General features: G+C 47.8%; 1 pseudogene; it reads right to left on the bottom strand.

Moving 5' to 3' along the window:
- Positions 1-274: 274 nt before the first annotated feature.
- On the bottom strand, positions 275-1,519 carry LOC125518215 (uncharacterized; annotated as a pseudogene).
- Positions 1,520-7,445: the final 5,926 nt, after the last annotated feature.

Raw genomic sequence — 7,445 nt, 5'->3', positions numbered from 1 at the left:
CAGTTTCACTTAAATTAGACAATACATTATCCCAAAATGTGCGAACGTTACATAACACTTATTAACTATAAAACTGCAGGCAGGGCAGAATATAGTGCAAATGATGCGCACAATATCAATTAGCTGTATCCATAACCAGCACTGCTTGTATGAAAATAAGCATACTACCAAAGCTTGTTAACATCAAGCAAATCACTGCAACATATTGCTTTGCTGTGCCAGACTGTAACCAGATTAAATAAGAGTACGCTGAAGGCTGAGCAACTTGAGCAACTCAGATAGTTGGTGGAGACAGGGATGGTGGGAAACCAGCATATAGATGACCAGCTGAGATCGCTTTGCTAAGCCTAGCGAACAACTCGACTTGCAATGTCTTCAAGTTCACCGAGAAGTATCCAAACTTCAGATCCTCTTGTGAAGGCGTGGTGTACAACACGTCTAAAAGCAAGTATCCCCCAGCTACACCAACCAGAATTGCACGCTTTACCGGCATCGGGATGTCCTTCTCCCAGTGCCATTGATTATTTCGTAGAACAGAATACGTGAGCCAGAGTGGGTCATTTTCAGTGTCCTGATCATACCATTTAGTGAGCATGCCAAGCTTTCCCTCCGATGCCTCGACAATGACAGATCGACCCATCCCTCGATGGTCAGGCGGGAGGTCGACATCAGAGAACTCCATGGTGTGCGTGTCGAGCAGAAGCAACTTGTCCAGGAAATGCAATTGCCAGCAGAAACATCCGTGGACGAACTGTCGATCCGAAAGCCCAGGCTCAGAGTTTTCAAAGGAAGCAAGTGTAGCCCGAGAACTCCATTGGTCGTTTGTAAGAACACGCCATTGTCCGTTCAAAGAGGAGAAGACAATAAGCAGCAGATGCATTCTGCATTGCGCCAAGCACATCACTCTGAATGATAGAGGGTCCTCCTCATCGTCGCCGGGAGCAAGGAAAGTCTCTAGACCAAAAAGGTCCGGTCTGCGGACCAGCGCCTTCAGGTCGTCGGGGACGGCGGGCAGCAGGACGTAGCGGCGATGCACGGGGTCGCACACGGCAAGGTCTCTGACCAGAAATTTGCGGTACATGTAGTCGCACACATCGGAACCCAGCAGGATGTTGCTACCGCTTTCTTCTTCGACCGGGGCGCCGGCAAGGAGGGCGCGTCCGTTGAAAAAGTTGATTCTACTCCAGTTACGGCCGGCGGTGGCGGGGAGGAAGGAGGAGCAAGAGAAACTGAAGTCGGCGAAGGCGCGGGCGGCGACGGCGGAAGGGTGCGGCGGCTGCGCCGGACTGAACGGGTCGTGGAGAAAGCCGATGAGAGGCGGCGGGTGGAGGGTGCGGTAAAGACGGAGGAATGCGTAGCCCGTGATGACGCCGCAAAAGGTGGCGCATGCGGTGCAGGCGCGGGCTAGGTCCGCGGCAGTGGGGAGGCGGAGGAAGATTTCCTCAAGGAGATCGTGTGGGGTTCAAAGGAACGGCGGCTCCGGCGGTGGTGCTGGGCGCGAGGTTGGCGGCGGCGCCATGGATTGGGGAATTGGGGATTTGGTGAATGACTGACGAAGGATGGCTTCTATAGATTTTTTTTTTGAGCGAAACCTGCTAGGATTTATTGATTAACTAAAATATTTACAGGAATGGCAACAGGATCATGAGGAAGACCTAGCCATATGTGTCTCCCTTGAGTAAGAGAGACCTCAAACCTAGCAAGCCTATGAGCTTCCATATTGAAAGTTCTGTATTCGAAAGAAAAATTACAAGACTGAAACAGTCCAGAACTCTCTAAAATCTCTTTGATGATGCCTCCATCCTCTCCTCCAGGTCCAAGATGGATGTGGTTGACGATTTGCTGACAATCTGAAGCAAACTGAATATTCTGCACCCCCATATCTTGGGCTAGGGCGATCGCTTCCCGGCAAGCAATTGCTTCCAGCATCTCCGGATTAAGTAGACCATGAACTGCCAGCAGTGAGCTTCCAAGATAGGTTCCTTCCCTCGTTCTACAGACCGCAGCAGCTGATCCCATATTATGGTGAACTGACACCCCAGCATCCACATTGATCTTTTTTTTTGCGGGGTATCCACATTGATCTTGACATGACCTTCCTGTGGTGCAATCCACTTTCGCCTTGGCTGGCCCGGGATAGCCGTTCTAGCTTCTGTGACCGAAGGATCCTTTAGCTGATCAAGTTCAGAGATAAATCTCATGACGAAAGCATGTGTCTCATACGGGTTCTGACTGATAGACTCATGTATCAGTTTTCGCCGTGCGTACCAGATGGCCCATAATGTTACTACCAGCCGAGTGAATTCCTCATGTCTGAGGACATCCATCATAGAAAATAGCCAACTTTCCGCTGATGGTTCCCTTGTTTCTAGCATATGCTCCAATAAATTAGGATCAACAAGCGCCCAAACGCATCGAGCCGAGGTGCATTCCAGTAAACTATGCCGCCAAGAATCAGTAGCTCCACAAGCAAAACACTCATCCGTGTGTGACATATTTCTATTCTTTCGAACATCTTCTGTTGGTATAGAATTCTTGGACAGTCTCCACAGGAAAACTTTGATTTTTGCTGGCACCATTGTATTCCATAGAGAGGTCCATGATGTTGATTTGTTACTTGTGTCAGAGCCGCCCGGACGCTCTTCCAGCCAATCTTCCCTCCTCTTCTTTGTTTCCGTGATCATCCTATAAGCTGAACGGACTGAAAAAATTCCATTTTTCTCAAAAGCCCACGACCAGAAATCTACAATGTTCCGAGTACAAACTGGAATTTGCAAGATGGCACTAGCATCATATGGCAGGAAGACTTGTTGTATCAATTCTGAATTCCATCTAGCATTCCCTTGATCCATTAATTCATATACCAAGTGTGGTGGTTGATTGACCAGCGAAACAATTGGTCTCATATTTTCTTTCCTCGGTATCCAATTCATATTCCAGATTTCTGTCGTTTCACCATTTCCCACTCTCCGAATAAGGCCCTGACGCAAAGTATCACGTCCCTCCAGAAGAGACCACTAGATCTGGGAAGGATGATTACCAAGTTCCGCGGACAGCAAGTCACCCCCCCCCCCCCCCCCCCGGGGAAATAGACTGCTTGTAGAATTCATGCACTTAAAGATTCTGGGCATTGAAGAACTCTCCACGCCTGTCGGGCTAACAGTGCCAAATTGAAAATTTCAAAATCTCTAAAGCCTAAGCCTCCCATGTACTTGGGCATGCTCATAACATCCCAAGATACCCAGTACGGCTTTCTTTGACCCCTCTTGCTGCCCCACCAAAATGCATTAATCATAGAGGTCAAGCTCTTGCATAATCCTCTTGGGAGTTTGAAGCAGGACATTGAGTAGACCGGAATAGCTTGAGCTACTGATTTAATAAGGACCTCTTTCCCAGCTGATGATAAAAGTTTTTCCATCCATCCTTGTATCTTACTCCATAATCTATCCTTCAGATATTTAAATGCACCATTTTTTGAAACACCCACATCAGATGGCATACCTAGGTATTTCTCATTCAACTGTTCATTGGGGACATTGAGAATATTTTTTATGGTAGCTCTTACTCCCTCTGGACAGCCCTTGCTGAAAAACAAGGGAGACTTATCTCTGTTAATTCTCTGTCCTGACGCTTTAGCATAGGTTTCCAACAAGAGAGACACTTCTTCAGCCCCCTCACTATTTGCTTTAAAAAAACAGCATGCTGTCATCAAACAACAAATGGTTAACCGGTGGAGCCGATGGAGCCACTTGTATTCCTGCAAGATTGGATGACTGAACTCTGGATTTTAAAAGGCACGAAAGGCCCTCTGCTGCCAGCAAAAAAAGGTACGGTGAGATTGGATCTCCCTGACGGATACCACATGAAGGATTAAAAACATCAAGTTTTTGCCCTTTAAAAAGAACTGAGAAGGAAACCGAAGTAACCATTCCCATAACAATATCAACCCATCTCTGTGAAAACCCCAACTTCAACATTATTGCTCTCAGATAATTCCACTCCACCCTGTCATACGCTTTCATCATATCAACTTTTAGTGCGCAATGTCTGTGCTTCTGAGCCTTGTTCCTCTTCATAAAATGTAGACATTCATAAGCGGCAATAATGTTATCAGTTATCAAGCGACCGGGGACAAAGGCAGACTGCTCTTCTGAAATAATATCCGGTAGCACCACCTTCAGACAACTTGCTACAACTTTTGAACTAATCTTGTAAAGGACATTGCACAAGCTAATAGGGCAAAACTGAGATAGTAGCAACGGATTCTTTACCTTGGGGATTAAAACAAGGATGGTTTTATTGATTTCCTGAGCACTCTCCACCCCTTCCACAATTCTCAATACTATCTTTGTTACTTCCTCTCCACAAATGTCCCAATGTTTCTGAAAGAACTGGGCCGGGAAGCCATCCGGCCCTGGTGCCTTCTGAGGAGCCATCTGGAAGAGAGCCTTCTTTACCTCCTCGGCAGTGTAGGGAGCATTCAGAGAATCATTCATTTGATTAGTGACTTTGCGTGGTGCATTATTGAGAATAGCCTGCATGTCCTCCGTTCCTTCGGTTGTGTACAGATTATTATAAAAAGAATTGGTCATCACCTTCATTTCTTCTACATCCTCTGTTTGGGTGCCGTCGCTTCGAAGGAGAGCTTTGATTTTATTCTTTGCCCTCCTCATATTCGCCCTCATGTGGAAATATCGCGTATTTTTGTCCCCGGCTCGGAGCCACTCAAGCCTAGCCCTTTGCTTCCACATTAGTTCCTCTCTTTTGTACAGCTCCAACAGATCACGTTTAATATCTGACTCTCTTTCAGATGGCCCCGTCCTCCCAGGAATACCTCTCAAGTACTCCAGCTCACGGTTTAGATTTCTTATTCCACTTCTTACACTGCCAAATGTATTGTTATCCCATGCGCTTAAAGATCCAGCCAAAGCATGCAGCTTCGCTGCCATGTCCGCCACTGACTCGCCCGTTGGCGGTCCCCAAGCACCAGCCACTGTAGCATGCATATTAGGATGTGACTCCCACATACACTCATACCTGAACTCTCTTCGGACTGGTTCCTCCAATGCTGGATGCAGGCGCAAAAGGATCGGCTGGTGATCCGAGGCTGCTGCTGTTAGATGCTGTAGGTCTGCCTCGGGGAACGCGCCTCGCCATGCAGCACATGCAAGCGCACGGTCCAGCCGCACCGTGTAAATGAGCCCCCGACCACTCTTTTCTCAAAGGTCCACTCTAACCCCGTGAATCCCAATTCCATCAAAGCACAATCATCCACTGCCGATCTGAATAAGTTGATCTGACTCTGACTTCTGTGATTAATACCATCATGTTCACTTGAGTGCAAGACCTCATTGAAATCTCCTATGAGCATCCACGGGTCATCGGATTGTCCTGCCAACCCTCTCAAAGTATCGAATGTTTTATATCTATCTTGCACCTGAGCTTCACCATAAATACATGTCATCCTCCAAGGTATTGTGCCTGCATTATGAATCATAGCATCTATATGGTATCGAGAATAGCCAGAAACTTGCAAATTTATTTCATCATTCCAGAAAATCCCTAATCCACCACTTGTACCATCACTACTAACAGCATAGCTTTTATTGTACCCTAATTCCCCTTTCAAATTCTCGACACGTACTCTATCAATTGGTGTTTCAACTATACAAAGTACTGTCGGGTTAAATTTCCTCGCAAGAACGCGAAGCTCGTGAACTGTTGTGGGATTACCCACACCACGACAGTTCCAACATAGGATACTCATTGTGCCCGGCGGTCCTCACCCATGGAGGCCACCGATCCCTTTGTAGTTTTCACTTCCACCGCCACTCCATCCTCTCCTTTCAGCTTCTTTCTGTTTGCATTCTTATGTGGTGTTCCACCATCTCCCGAGAGGACCACACTGTTTTCAAGCTGAGTGACTTTATCTGTCGTGTTACCCACCGGAACTATTGCCAAACTTGGATCCCCTTGATCTAACTGTACAGGGGGTCGAACATTTGCTGTGTCAGAAACTGCAACTGAATCATTAGCCAACATTTTCCCTAGAGTAAGGGAATCTTCCGTAAACGGAGCTTCAGCAACGTTGCTCCCCCCTCCTTAGTTGCTAACGCATTGTAGCGCCAGCTAATATGTTTGTCATATTCAGTCCCTGATCCCCTTCCCAAGCTGTTCCCTAGAGCTCTGTGATTATTCTCTCCCATAGTTGCATTCTTAGGATCAGAAAGCTGATCCTCCTCTCCAGTTGATTTGTCTCCCCCATCACTGCCAGGAAAACCTGTATGCGGATGGCTGCCTGCTCCAGACCAACCACCTCTGTTCCCACGGCCACGTCCTCGACCACCCAGGTCGTTCTCCACAGAGCCCCCACGACCTGCTCTGTTAGCTCGCTCTCGGCCTCCACCAAGATTGGCCCTTCCAGCCAAGATGAACGGGCCCCATTCAAACTTTGAAACGTCATGCTCACCAGTTCCACACTCTTCATACCAATGCCCCATTAGCCCACATGCATAGCAGAAAGTAGGAGCTTCTCAAACTTGACTCTGTACTTTTCCGTTACCCCAGCCTTTGTAAACTGAACCACTCTAGTAAGTTTTTTGCTAACATCCAACTTAACCCGGACCCTGACAAACTCTCCCACAAAGCCATTGGGGAGGGTGACTTGCACTTCTTGGACCTCACCTATCCGGCTAGCCAGATTTTGAAGAAAGCTCTTGCTGTTAAAGACCCCATCCGGAAGCCTATGGATCTGAGCCCAGGTTTCTAACTTGTCCAATTTAACCTTTTCCGGTTTCGAGAATCCATCATATTCAGCCATTACCAATGCATAGCCCTTGAAGTCCCATGGTCCCTTATGCATAGCCTTGTTACAATCACCAAGGCAATTAAACTGGATCGAAAAGAGATTACGGTTTATGCGTCTCCATACCACCGGCTGTGCCGGGTTCCAAGCGGCCTTCATGTCCCCAATCAGAGCACTCTGGCTAAAGGATTTATTCGTCAGAAGACAGCATAGTGCCAACCACTTGGGTCTTGCTTCCGCTGCATCAATCTCATCATCCCATACCAGATCATCAAGCTCGTCCTCTTGCAGAGTCAGGCGGTCCAGCATGTCTCCCGTACCATCTACTCCCGCTTCGCCAGAGCCCCCACCAGTACCAGAACTCGCCATCGGAATCGAAAGTCAACCTATTGTCTAACACTTTCCCCAGAACCCTAGATCGCCCCCGCTCAACCAAGGCCAGGAAGGTAGACAAGCTACCCCCTAGATCAGCCCGAGAAGAGGCAGAGATCAATCGTAGAATTCTAGGCGGAGAAGATCGATAACTCACGGCTGGAACGCCGGAGGACTGGAGAACCCTAGGCTATCGCCGCCGGATGGCTTCTATAGATAAGTTCTCATAGCTTAGCAGATGGGCTTTGTTGAGGAATGGGCCTCCTAA

This window comes from Triticum urartu, chromosome 7A (genome assembly GCF_056163025.1).
Source record: "Triticum urartu cultivar PI428250 chromosome 7A, HENAU_Tu73, whole genome shotgun sequence".
Classification (NCBI taxonomy): domain Eukaryota; kingdom Viridiplantae; phylum Streptophyta; class Magnoliopsida; order Poales; family Poaceae; genus Triticum; species Triticum urartu.
This window is presented reverse-complemented; position numbering and strand designations above follow the sequence as displayed.